This window comes from Nuphar pumila, chromosome 5, assembly GCF_984573655.1.
Source record: "Nuphar pumila chromosome 5, dmNupPumi1.hap1.1, whole genome shotgun sequence".
Taxonomy (NCBI): domain Eukaryota; kingdom Viridiplantae; phylum Streptophyta; class Magnoliopsida; order Nymphaeales; family Nymphaeaceae; genus Nuphar; species Nuphar pumila.
This window is the reverse complement of record NC_143253.1, coordinates 42,079,191-42,093,958: the sequence shown is the minus strand read 5'-3', so window position 1 is coordinate 42,093,958 and position 14,768 is coordinate 42,079,191.

The window sequence follows — 14,768 nt, the reverse complement described above, 5'->3', positions numbered from 1 at the left end:
GTTGGAATAAATCTTTCAAAGTACTCATGTCACTAAATGATTCTGCTGCTCACAAGTGATTCCAGTTCGATTTGTTATTACGTAACTCGTTTTCTATCAAGAATCGAGATAACCTGTACCGAGTTGTCTGGAATAACTTTAAAGAATCGATTGTATCAGCCTAGATACTGGTCAGATTTTGACATTCTTTAGTTTTATGGAAAGCTAAGACGCTCTTCTACAACTTTGTAGTTAAGGCCATTGCGTGAATCAATCGTTTGTACCCTTGAAAAGTGCTGATAAAGTTTCAGACAGACAAAATTCAATTGTCCCCTGTCTGTTATAGGACAAACCTAGTAGTGTTTTGTATTTTTTAATTATTTTGAGATTCCTTACATAAAAAATTTATTTGTTTGATTCTATGGAAAGCTAGGACATATCTCTAAAACTTTTATGTTTAAAGTTGTGGTTGAATCCTCGTCTAGGTGTCTCAAAGATATCAATCTTTCTGCTATTGTTGAAAAGTCATGAAGTTAAAGCATGTGTTAATATCCTGATTTTATATTTTTGAGTTTTCCAGTTTTCTTGATATCTCTTGCAAGACTTGAGCATCTGAAACTTGAATTAGTTAGTTGATATACTATTGAACCTAGTTACCATTATGAGTTTCATCTCATTCTTACGTTGGATGTCTGAAATTTATGTTGATGTGAATTCATGTTACGAATCCTGAATTACATTTTACAACGAATATCACATACCATTTTGAGAGTTCAAAAATTTGTAGAGACTTGTAAGAAACTTAGAAAAATCTAAATCATAGCTCGTTGGAAAGGTCTGGATCTAACCTAGATTTTCTCGGTTGGTGGTTTTTGCAAACTCTACCATCTCAAAGGTCTAAAACCCCTTTGAACGGACTATCCATGGAGCCCAGAAGTCTATCGCAGACTTGTCTAGCAGTCCTAGTTCTGAGTCCATGGAACAGACACCTCTGACCTGAATCCGGTGATTTAAAATTCGTTAGAAAGTCATGTGAGTCATGCAGAAAACTCCTTTGAGTTGTATCTGTCGAAACAAAGCACATGGGTTCCAAAATCTTATTTTCTCAGAGTCCTGTTCGGACTCATTTTCATAAAAAGCTTTCGCACGTGTCAAGATTTGTTTGGATCTTGGATCATGGATCAGTGCTTACCGAGTCCACATCATTTTGGTATCAAAGTGAGGGTTGTTAGACTTCTCAATCTGACATGATTCTCGGTGTAGTGGGAAGTCCAAAAAAAAAAAATAGGTACCATTCACTATGGCGAGTCGAATGGGCAATCAAGGTCAAAATAACTTTAATAGAGGAAACGATGATCATGATCATCGATATGAGGTGCAAGATTTATGAAGACAACTCATCGAGGCTAATCGTCGAGTTAAAGAATTAACTCGCCAGATGGCTGAAAATGCTAGAGTTCAAGATCGTCCAGCTAAACGAAGTCCACACAGTTCTTAAGGAACTCGTGAGACTCAATCGTATGATTCTGATGATGACTTCGAGTCACACCGATGAAGTCTGGAGAGAAGAGATCACTGACAGCCAAGGAGATCTCATTGGAATTTCGGCTTACGATTTGATATCCCAAAATTCAAGGGGACTGGAACTCCCAAAGAATTCTTAGATTGGATTAGCGAAGTTCACGAAATCCTTGAATTTAAGGAAGTCCTGAAGGATCGTCGTGTAGGATTGATATCCCTTAAATTGAAGGGTAGAGTTGCAGCCTGGTGGCATCAGCTCAAGCAAACACGTAGACATCACAATCGTGCCCCAATTGAGCATTGGGAGCACATGGAGCAGAAACTCCATACTCATTTCCTGCCATTGAACTATCACCAAGAACTATATTAGAAATACCAAAGCCTGAAACAAGGAACCCGTTCAGTGGACCAATACACCAAAAAATTTTATGATCTTGTTGCACAAAATGACATCTGTGAAAGTGAAGAACAACTTATATTGAAGTATATTAGAGGACTAAACTTCTAGTTACAAGATATGCTCAACTTTGTGGAGTGTTGGATTGTGTCTGAGACACATCAAAAGGCATGTCAATGGGAAAGGTCTACCTAGAGGAAGACCTTAGCTAGATCTGGTCCAGTGACTAGACCAATAGCATGGGTCTCAGCGGTCCCTACTGCGAAAGCTAACCCACCCTACTGTCACCCTAATGTGTCCAACACACCTAGGGTTACGAACCAGAATGGCACAATAGAAAATCAGATGAGAACCACTAGCTTGAGTACTCCCATCAAGTGCTATACTTATGGAAAACCCGGTCATAAGTCCATAGAATGTCATGGCAAAGCCTTATTCGTTGATGAAACTTATAAAGAAGAGGATGCTCAATTCGATCCCGAGTTCGGTCCTATTTATGATCCTGAGATTAAATCCTTTGAAAAAGAACATGAAGAGGAATGCGTGGATGAGGAAGTGTTGCTGCCTGATAGAGGCGAAGCACTCATCACTAGGCGGATTTTTTTAGCCCCGCGACAAGAAACGAATGATCGTTGGCTAAGAACTCGCATCTTTGAGTTTGCTTGTACTATCAGTGGGAAAGTATGCAAATTTATTATAGACTCCGGTTGTTGTGAGAATGCGATTTCGGTTGAAGCCATGACCAAGTTAAGTTTGAGTTGTAAGGCTCATCCCCGTCCCTATCAGATGTCTTGGCTCCAAAAAAAAAGTTGATGTCCATGTTGACCGGCAATGCTTGATCAAATTTTCTATTGGAAATATTTATTTTGATCAAGTCTGGTGTGATGTGCTCTCTATGGATGTGAATCATATCATTCTCGGAAGCCTGTGGCAGTATGATCGTTCTGTTATTCATAATGGTCAGTCTAACTCATACTCATTCACATTCGAAGGATAAAAGATTCATTTAAAGTCATTCAAGGATTTACTACCTTTGTCTTCATTATCTTTATCTGCATCATCATCTCGTACTCCAACTACCACCCAAATCTCCCACCCCACTTTACCCAAACCAGCTACTTCAAAGGTTAAACTTTCAAGTGCTTTTATTGTCAGACATGAGCTCCAAGAGGCTCTGAGTCAATCTAACATGTGTTATTTTCTGTTTTCAGATGATTCTAATTCATCTCATGGTGAGTCAAAGTCTGACATCGTAGACTCTAGAATCACACCCTGTTAGAGGAATTTAGTGAAGTCTTTCTCGATGAATTACGGGATGGATTACTGTAAACACCTCAAATTTTTTAGGTCCATTCCGGACATCTCTTTTCATAGATGTCAAACCCCTACAGGGCAGTGTAGAGTCTCACCCCTAGGTTTATCCCAGTCTAGAGGCCAGTTTACCCTATTTTAATAATAAAATTACTATTTTGCCCTTGAGTTGCCCTTAACCTTTTTGTCAGACAGACCTAGCCATGCTCATTTTAAGTTCAGAACAGTTAGAATGTCTGTCATTTCTAGCTCCCCTGAGCTTACGATGAGTGAATCTTTATCATTTCTAACCATTTCAGCTAACTCATTTCTGGCAAAATAAGCTCACCTTTAGCTTAAATCAAGTTCCAGTTCAAAGTCACTTTTTACACACTCGGACCTTTGTTTTAGCTCATTTCAGCTCGTTTTAGCTCGTTTTAGCTCAATTCAGTCCAAATTGAGCTACCCCCAACCAGTTGAGCTAGTGTTCTAGCTTCGGTTTTAGTTCATAATAGTATAAATAACTTTCAATTCAGTTCATTCCAATTTTGTCCAGTTCAAGTTAGTTCAGACCAGTTCAGTACTGTGTTTCCACCCCTGCAGGGCGAAAACAAAAATAAAATAAAATTTGTTTAGGATACTATTTCTGATATTTTCCTAAACTGGAATAAGTTTCAATTTGAACTCAGATCAATTCCTTCATCTAATATTTTATCAATGTCCGAGATCCAATACATTTCAATTCGGATATTGGATCCAATGCTGGATCTGGTGTCCAATTTTTATCCAGAACCTAGATTTTTCATCTAAATCACTTTATGATCCATATCTAGAGTCTAAATTATTCTTTAAACTTGGAATATCCCATCGGATATCCATGATCCAATTAATCATTTCAGATCCATTTCCATATGGATCCACCTTCTTATCCGTTCAGAAGGATAATTGAATCAATTTATGAAGTCAGAATCATCTAACATCTGAGATCCAATTTCACTTCTTGGATTCTGATCCAGATATAATATCCAAATTCTATTGTTTGAGCTAGATCAAAGATCCAAATCCAAATCTCAATTTTCATCATGAATTTCGGTTTTTCATTTCAAATTTCAGAAATCTATATTCAGGGTTTGATTGCCATTTCAGACCAATTTTCTTCAGTCGCGATCCAAATGCAGTTTTTATTCAAAACCTTGGATCCAGATCAACTTTTATCCTGATTTCAAAATCAATTCTCGAATTTCAAAATTCAAATCCATCATTTTGTAAAAATCTTTTAAAAAATACCCTAGATCTAATTCATAATTCAATTTGGATTTTGAAATATCAAAATGGATCCAAATCCAAATTCAAAATCCAATTTTTATTCAAAATCAATTTTTTTATTTCACGTTCAAATTCAAAATCCAAATTTTATCCCAATTTCAAAAATAATCTTTGAATTTCAAAACAAATTCAATATTTTCACAAAATTTCTCAAAATTCAATCTAGATTTGATTTTAACTTAATTCGGGTTTTAAAAATCAAATTGGATCTGATTGAAATCCGTTATTTTCAAATTTTCCTTTTTTCATCTTTTATTTCACTTGTATTTTTAAACCTTTTAAAATTAAAAGGAAAAAAATACATTTTCAAAGAGAGGGCGCCACTTGGCATTTTTTCAAATTTGTTTTTAAAACCTACTTTTAAAAAAACCATTTTGCTTTTAAAAACACACATGGGCATCATTTGCAAAGTGATGCCATGTGTCAAAATTTTAACTAAGTACCCATTTTGCCCATTTACAAAACTTGAAAAAGACACACATGGGCACCCACTTGCAAAGGGGTGCCATGTGTCAATTTTTTTGTAAAAGAGCAATTTTGCCCATTTGAAAAATCTTAAAATACCCACATTGGGGTTGGTGCCACCCTCCCATGTGAGCCTCCCTTGCCACCTCATCCCTAGGGCTTAAAATATCTAAAAACTTGATTGCCCATAATGCCCCTAGATCTAACTATAAATAGATCTAGGGGGCAAGTTTTCTAAGAAGAAAATCAACCTCCCCTCCTCCTCTTTCCATTCTAATCTTGTTTGATGGCTGAAGTGAAGAAGAAGGACTCCTCCTCCAACCTTCAAGGTAGGTCCTTTCTCTCTCTCTCTCTCTCCTCTCTTCTAATCCTTTTTTTTCTTTTATTTTTCAATTCTCTAAGTGCCACCCCCTATTCTCTTCTTTTTTTTTCAATTTACTTTTAATTCCATAAATAGCAATGTAGATTTACATTATTTATGTATCAATATTATTTTTATGCCTTTTGATACATTCAAATTTCTATTTACTTTGTTCATTTTCATTCTAGCCATTAAGATTATGAGATTTGATTTTCAATAGATCAAATCTCATTTTCAATTGGCTAAATCGATTTTAACTTATGCCCCAATGCTTTTAATTTCATTTTTAGATGTTTTAATTCTGTTTTTGCATCATTTATATCATCATCCATGAATTAAAATGATGGATCTCATGCTTGATCATTCGATCAATTCATTAATGAGGTTCCATTCAATTCAATCATGTTTAGATGATATTTTTCATTCTGATATATTTTTTATTTTATCAATTCGCATATAATTAGGCATCATTTTAATCTGTATTTTTTACTACATTTTCATTTATGTGTTTTCAAAATCTCGACCAAAAATCAAATCATTCTGAGTTGATTTAGTCTACCAAAAAATTTGGGATTCGGACCCTATCATTCTAGGCCGCCCAGATTTTTCCTGAAACTAGACTAACTTGCTGGAGTGATTTCTCCCTAACCAAAGATGATCTTTCCAATCTGTAAAAAGTGTTGTCTTCAACATTAAATTTAGTTTGTCCATGCTAATTTTTATAGTGTTTTCATGCCTGATGTTAGCCAGAAACTATCACCCTATTATACTATATCATTTTAATGGTCTTGTTTTTAGCCCATTTTATCAGAATCATATCTTTCTAATGAAAGATCATTTTTGAGATCTGTAAATAGAATTTTTTTCATTTGAATGTCTATTTCATTTCTGTAAATGTTCAATAATTTCTATATAGGATTTCTATTTTTTTTGTATTTTAAATTGAAACTCTGTCTGTTTGTAATCTCAGGCGTTGCTCAGACCCATAATCAATTTGTTGCATTCATCTCTCCAATGGGAGATCATTTTTCAAATCTGTAAAAAGAGTTTCTTCCTTAAAATGTCTAGTTTATGCATGCCAATTTTCATAAACTTTAATTTTCTTTTCATATGTCATTCAGATAAAGGACTAGAACCCTGTCGATTTTCTTTGATAGGTTTTTCTGAGGTTTTAACCCGACTTGTTTGGATTGGATATCCCTAATGGAAGATCATTTTCTAAATCTGTAAATTAGATATTTTTCCTTTGAATGTTTAATTTATCTCTAAAAATCTTCAGCAACTTCTATGGAATTTTCATATTTGATTCTGATAAAAAATCAAAACCCTATCATTTTGCCTCATTAAGACTTACTTAAATTTTATCTCAACTTATTTAGATTAGTTCTCTCTAATGAAAACTCATTTTCAAAATCTGTAAAAAGAGATTTCTTCTATTTTGTGTTTAGTTTATCCATGTTAAATTTTATAAACTTTTATGCTAATTTGATATTCTAATTCTACCAAAAAATGGGACTAGTTACAGAACTTTAAGTTCTGTAACAAGACTATTTTCTGAGATGGAACAATGACTTCCCGAAGTCACCATTTCCAAACCAAAATTGATTTTTCATTTCTGTAAATTGAAGTTGTTTCTTGGTTGAATTGAGCAACTTTTCTCATAAATTTGGAAGAAATTGAGTCGGTTTAGCTTCTGAAACACTAAAATTATAGAAACTTGTCTGCTAAGGAATCCCTTAGTGAAATTTTTTGATCTTTTACCTATATATATGGGTCAAACAACATCTCCTTATGAGCTTTAACTATATATATGGAGCATAATATTTGCTGCTCTGGTGGGTAAAGAACTCATATGGGGAGGTTGTTTTGACCAAATATGTCCCCTTAGATATGTTAGATTATATATTTTTTTGAAATAGAAATATAATTTTTTGAGGGTTAAAAATGCAATACCTTGTGCCCTATTGAATTTTCAACCCTTAAAAAATCTGACATACATATTCAACACACACACATTCATATGATTCAAAACCCATTTTCTATTTAAAAAGATGTATATATATATGAGAAAATTTTGATACTAATGAAGGTATGAAAATATTGAATAGAAACAACCTTTTTCATATTTTATGGATCTTCTTATCTTTGTGTAGGTCAGACCCTACAGTCGATCTACATGTTTCTTTAAATAGCTAATGGGTTTTAAATCGTGTGAATGTGACATATAAGCAAACATTTCAAGAAATGAAGATCTGTAAAAGGAAAATGTTTTCCTGATGAGTTAGGAATCCATGGATTCATTTTTATCTCAATTTGAGTTGTTTTAGGCCTTCATTCACTCGAAATACTCTGATAGGGTCGGTTTGCATATCCTGATTTTGAAAAATTATGTTTTGATTAGATAAAAAGCTTAAATTTTGGTTTTTCTCCAATCGTTTCCTGTATTTTTTTATTCTAGAGCCCTTTTAAAGTTATTAGGAACCTTCACATCAAATTTTATAAATTTTTAGATTTTTTTTCTTATTTTTGGGGCATAAAAAAGCTAAATTTTGGATTTTCTTTAATTTTTCAATAATTAAAGAAAATCCATAAATGCCTATATTTCAAACATGTTTTCTCATTTCCAGGTTTTTTATTTTTCTTTTTAATTACTGTAATTTATTCAAGGGTTGTAATAATTACATTAATGAGAATTTTTATTTTATGCTTAGTTTAGAATGAATGAGTATATAGATTAATTCCATATTAATGTGTTGCATTTTATTTTTATTTAATTTTTAATACATTATGGAAAACACGAATGACATGTGTACTATTTAATAAAAGATAAATAAAGCTAAGTAAAATTCATATTTATGACCCTAGTCAGAATACGAATAATATTTAGAGTTACTATTCTTTATTAAATAAAAATTTGACCTACACTTTTAGGTCATTTTAAAAAATCATTATTTCTTTCAAAAGTTATTCTCTCTTCTTCCTTTAATTGAATTAAAATAAAGATTAATTCAAAATATATTTGTAGCCCTAATCATGAATATATTAAAAATTAATTTTATTTTAATTCTATAAAAGCACAGTTTTTTTTCTTTTTTTATTACAATTTTAAATAAAGATTAATTTAAAGTATATTTGTGGCCCTAGTCATGAATATATAAAAATTAATCTTGTTTTGATTCTATAAAGTATAAAATTTTTCTTAAAATTTAAATAAATTTTCAAAAAAATAGCATATTCATCATTTAAGATAGAATTGCATCATTTTTTTAATTATTAAAAATATTTTCAAATTTCCAAATGATTTTCAAAAAAAAATCATTTCAAAATTCAAAGTCATTTTCGATTTCTATTCTCAAATTCAAAGTTATTTTCCAAATTCATTTTCGAAATTCAAAACCATTTATAAATTCCAAGTATTTTCAAAATCATTTTCAAGTTCCAAGCATTTTCAATTATTTTCCAATTTACTTTTCAAAACATTTCCCCCCCAAAAGGCTAAATTTCAATTCTTAAAATTCTATTTCAAATATTAATTTTAATTTCTTATTCAAATTTCAAATTTTAATTTTTTATTTCAATTTTAATATATCAATTCTCACTTTACATTTTCAAATTTCAAATTTCAACTTTGAATTTAATTTCAATTTCAAATATCAATTTCAATTTTCTATTTCTTTCAAATTCCAAATTTCTAATTTTATTTTCATTTCAAATTCAAATATCAATTTCAAAATTTTCATTTTCAAATTTCAATTCTTAATTTTGAATTTCATTTCAATTCTTGATTTTTATTCCAAATTGAATTTTGAATTTCATCTGAATTTTCAATTCTAAATTCCAATTTCATTTCCAAAATTTCAATTTCGATTTTTAGTATTCAATTTAATTTTCAAATTCAATTACATTTTCAATTTCAGATTTCAATTCTTCAATTTCAAATCAAATTTCAATTTCGAATTTCAAATCTAATTCTAAATCTTCAATTTCAATTCTAAAATTTTAAATACGATTTCAAAATTCCAAATTTTATTTTCTAAATTCAAAAACCAATTCCAATTTTGATTTTTAATTTCAATCAATTCATATTTCAAATTTTGAAACTTAATTATAAATTCAATTTCAAACCTTCAATTTCATTTTGTTATTTTCAAACTCTAATTTCCAATTCAAAATTCAATTTCAAATTCCATTTCAAAATCGAATTCAATTTCCAAACTCAAATTTCAATTTCAACTTCAAGTTTTCAATTCAAACTTCAAGTTTTTAATTCAATATCAAATCCAACTTCAAGTTTTCAATTCAAACTCAATTTCAATTTTTCAATTCAAGTTCAAATTTTTTCATTTCCTAACGGATATTTTCAAATTCATTTCAAAATCACTTGGAAAGGTGAGATCTCTAAAATCTTTCCAAAAGCATACATATTTTTCAAGTTCAAAATCATAACACAAGCATGATTCTCTGTGCATTTAGGACTTAGAATAATTTCTCAGACAAATTTAGGCAAAGTAAAGGCATAACATTCGATTTTTTAATTCAATATCAAATCCAACTTCAAGTTTTCAATTCAAACTCAATTTCAATTTTTCAATTCAAGTTCGAATTTTTCCATTTCCTAAAGGATATTTTCAAATTCAATTCAAAATCACTTGGAAAAGTCAGATCTCTTAAATTTTTCCAAAAGCATACAGATTTTTCAAGTTCAAAATCATAACACAAGCATGATTCTCTGTGCATTTAGGACTTAAAAGAATAATTTCTCAGACAAACTTAGGCAAAGTAAAGGCATAACATTCGATCATTGGCTCAATTACCCCTGGTAAAGGCGCCAGGAATGGTTGAACCTCGTGCCGACGAGTGAGTCTCATCTCCCCATTTTCTCGCATTTTCTAAAAAATGGAAGTGAGTAATCTTTTCAAAATCTTTTCAAAAGGTCAAGTAGACCTTGCGAGAGTTTTTCCTTCCTAAAAAGAAATGAATTTTTTTTCAATGATCACATATTCTCACTTAGCATTAGCTGAATTTGCTTACAACAATAGCCATCACGCTAGCATTGGGATGGCACCGTACGAAGCCCTGTATGAAAGACCCTGTCGATCACCAATCCATTGGGGCGAAGTGGGTGAGAGAACCTTGGACTCGCCTATTGTTCTACAATATTACACTGAGCAAGTCCATATGATCAGAAAGAAGCTACTGACTGATCAGATCCGACAGAAAAGCTATACAGATCAACAACGTAGGGAACTCACTTTTTTGATTGGAGACAAGGTTTTTGTCAAGGTCTCCCCAACCAAGAGTGTGTTCCATTTTGGTAAGAAAGAGAAGCTCAACCCCAGATTCGTTGGTCTTTTCGAGGTTTTGAACCAGATCAACGAGACAACATATATAGTAGCATTGTCACCACAGTATGCACAGATACACAATGTATTTCATGTGTCAATGCTTAGAAAGTACATTCACGACCCTTCCTATGTCATCAAATATGAAGATATCGATATTCGAGAAGATATGATGGTGGAAGAAAGACCTGTAGAAATCATGGACCGTGGGAACAAGTGCTTAGAACTAAGGTTATTCCACTTATTAAAGTGAGATGACAACATCACGGCATCGATGATTGCACTTGGAAACCCGAATTCAACATGCGGAATAAGTATTCTAAGCTATTAACTTAGTAATAGTAGCAAAATTTTGAGAACAAAATTATTTTAAGGGGTAATGATGTAAGACCCATAATTTTCAGTAAAACTTCTGAATAAATTCATGAGACATTTTCATATAAAAATAACATATGAACCTAAAATGTGAATCAAATCAATTTTAACGAACCAATTATACTTAAGATATTCGTATCTTTGCAAATATATGCTCAAACAGTCAGAGAGCAATAACTTTCTCCCTAAGTAAAATTAGGAGATTTGTATGAGCCGACTTGCTTAGTTACGTCGAAACGAAGAGAATGGCATATTCAAAAAATTTTGAAAAAAAAAAATCATCAAAAATCAGAATTTTTTGCAGAACCCACAAAAATATTGGTGAGACCCATAAAAATATTTCTCAAAAAATATCTTATGAGACCCGCCGAATATTTCATGTGAGCCCCACATCAAAGGAACCTCCAGTCATTATCCAGAAAGCCAAGGGGCTTTTCTGAAAAGAATTTTATAGAAAATTCTAGAAAGGAGGTGGGCTATAAATAGCCCCCTTCTCTCTCTCTCTCTTCTCATAATTTTTGACCCCCCCCCTCTCTTGCTCTCCTCTCTCTAAAACCTTCCCTACCTAGCCCACTTGGTCTGAGCCTGCCTGACTTAGTCTGAACCCGCCTGACCTGGTCCAAACCCACTTGACTTGGCTTAAACCCAACTGGGTCTAGTCAAAGTCAAAGTCCCATTTGGTCCTAAACTCATGTTTGATTTACTTAACCTAGACCTAGCCTACTTGGACTAAGTTTGAACCTACCTGACCCAGTTGACTTGGACCTAACCCAGTTTTGTCCAAACCACTTGGGTTTAGCAACTTAACCTGCTCTTCTTCTTTCTCGACTAGATCAAACTCATCTTACCTAGTTTAGCCTTTCGAAAGGAGGTTCAAACCCAATTCGAAGCAGACAGAGCACATCAAAGTCGTTCTTCATCGATCAGAATGTAAGTTTACATCCTCTGAAACACTTCAGTGTTCACGCATGTCTCCTTACGACTATCGTTAGATATTTTATGATAAAAGCTCTTGCTTAAGGCAGTATATATGTATTTAAGATTTTTGTCATGTCGAACGATGCTAAGGTTCTGACTTTCTGCAATTTAAATTATGCATTTAAGATTGTCATCGCATCGAACAATGCCAAGGCTCCTACTTTCTGTAATATATATATATATATATTTGCTTTATGCAAGTTATTTAGTTTGGTTTCTCCCACCGAATATTAAATATGTACTCATTTATGCCACCGCATTATAAAGCACATTCTCTTGCTTATATTACATATAGTTGCGCACAAATGAGTGTTCAAATAGAGATCAACTCCAAAATGCTAATGCAATTTCATTGCTGCTCCTCGGTCAAAATTATGCTTGATGAATAAAATTTCTATTGAAAAGGTTTTGCTTTTGCACAATTCGCTTTTTCGTAAAAACCTAAGTCACTTGCGTATGACCTAGCTAAGGCCTAAGGTTCCAACAAGCCTCGATGGATGCAAAGTATGCATAACAGTGCACATTCATCCCTTATTTAAGCGTAGCGATTTCTTCGTCAAAGCAAAGAAATGCTACTAAAATTTTAGAAAAAATGCTCACCGAGCTTAAAAGAAACATACACTTTCTCCGTCAAAGAGAGGAAGTGCTGCGAAATTTATGTAGAAGCTTAACCAAGCTCAGAAAAAATGTAGCATGTTACTCCATCAAACAGTGGATGTGTTGTCAAATACTTTCTATAAAGTAGAAAGGGTTATCACACTTCTGACGTTAAAGCAGAGAAAGTGCTGTCGAAATGGTTGGCAAAAGAATTGCCTCAATCTGTTGAATGACACGATGATGCCCTGTTGTCATAACGCTACCATTGTGGCTCATTCTTATGTTCGCCTGTAATAGCACTTCACTCGTAAAGGCCGAAGAGCCAAAGTAGTTATTACGCCTTGACTAGGCCAAGTGATTATTGCAGTGTTGTACGTCGAGTAGTAGATTCGTTGAGATTGTGTCATATGCATGCTCATAAAAAATATTGTTGCACAATTAGACTCATAAGGGTTGGAGAGTCAGAGTTGTATATCTACCCGAAAGAGATGAAGTGCTCATGATGGTTGTAGATATCAAGAGCATAATCAAGCATGCATATGAATAAAACTTAAGAACGTAGAAACCCCGCAGTTTGGCCATGCCAGAGAATACTGAATGGGGTCAAGTACATATTTTGAATATCCGACAAGTAATGGTTAGACCGACAGACCCCTTCAGGACTATTGCTCACTATGGCAGATGGTGATAGTACATCCGCAAGTAACATGTATTTGATTATTAACTAAAATGTTCAAGAGACTTCTCATCACTCAGGAGGCTTGTAGGTCGTGGTTATCCTTAAATATCTAAGGATTGAACTCAACTATTGCAGTAGATGATACATCTGAACCGGCTTATTAGGGTTATCTCGGTATGAAATCTACCACCATATCATGGACATGGTCAACAAGTCTTTGAGATATCTAAAATATATAGAATAATCAACTCCCATAATGCTGTATTGATGCCAAAATTCTAGCTTCTCTCATGTACTAGAGGGTGAACGATTAATATCGAAACAATGCATTAGATTCAGGTTTAGCGATGTACGAATGTATGAATAAATGAACATCGTTCTGTCAAGTCCTGCATAACCTTGAGAAAAGTGTCAAGATCGATATACTACTAGACCAATAGGGCAAATACTCATGTGGTATCCGCACGACTAAGCTAAGATCGAGGAGCTCGCGCTTGGTTTCGTGGGATACAAATATGCCAAGTCTTGGAGACTTGAGCTCGATGTTCAATTGAGATTCGGAAGAGTTCAATTGAGGCCCGGAAGAGGCTCATGCTAAGTCATGGAGACTTGAGCGGCGAAATATTCAACTCGTAGCCCTGAGGTGACTTTCGCGATATACGCTAAGTCGTGGAGACTTGAGCATCGTTGTTGCAAATTGTGACCCTGAGTGGTCTGCACATTTTCTTGAGTTGATTGAATGCTTTCTTACTATACCGGCAATGGTTCTGACCCCATTTGATGGGGATTACAGATGTTGAACCTGTGATGCGATATGCAGAGCAAGATGACATTAAGTTTCAGGGTTTCTCAAGAAAATATTGTACTACTTTATTTATAAAATTAAATACTGTTTTTTCAAGCAGTGATATTTGTAATAAACAAGTTATTTTGATAAATAAAACACCTTGGTGGTCAATGAGTGCTTGACTACATACCTGTGACTTGCTCAGAGTATTCTAAAATCAATGACTCATTATCATTCATTTTCACTGTTTTTCTATGTTTCACTACAAAGAAAATAAGATCATGAAGTTTTTAAGTTAACTTTGCTTTGAAAATCCATAGTGTTATATAATGTGCTGGCCCCTTTTCTAACCAAGACAAAGATGGAGGTCATTGAAGAGGGGGTTTGCCCCTTCCTTCTCTTCTCTGGTAAGACAAAGGAGCCTGTCAGAAAAGGAGTTGGTCCCTCACCGACAAAGCATTGGAGAGAGAGTACCATTGCTTGCAGGTAAGAAGAACGGTCACAAAAGACGCTATCGTCAACAACCCATCTGACAGGTTTGTATCATATCAGTCGAAAATCGTTACAAAACCAAGCTGGTTCAATTTATTCTTAAATATTTAAAAAAAAATAATTAAATGTTTTCTAGTAATTTTAATATTTTTGTAACAGGCGTTATATGCTAGTTAAAA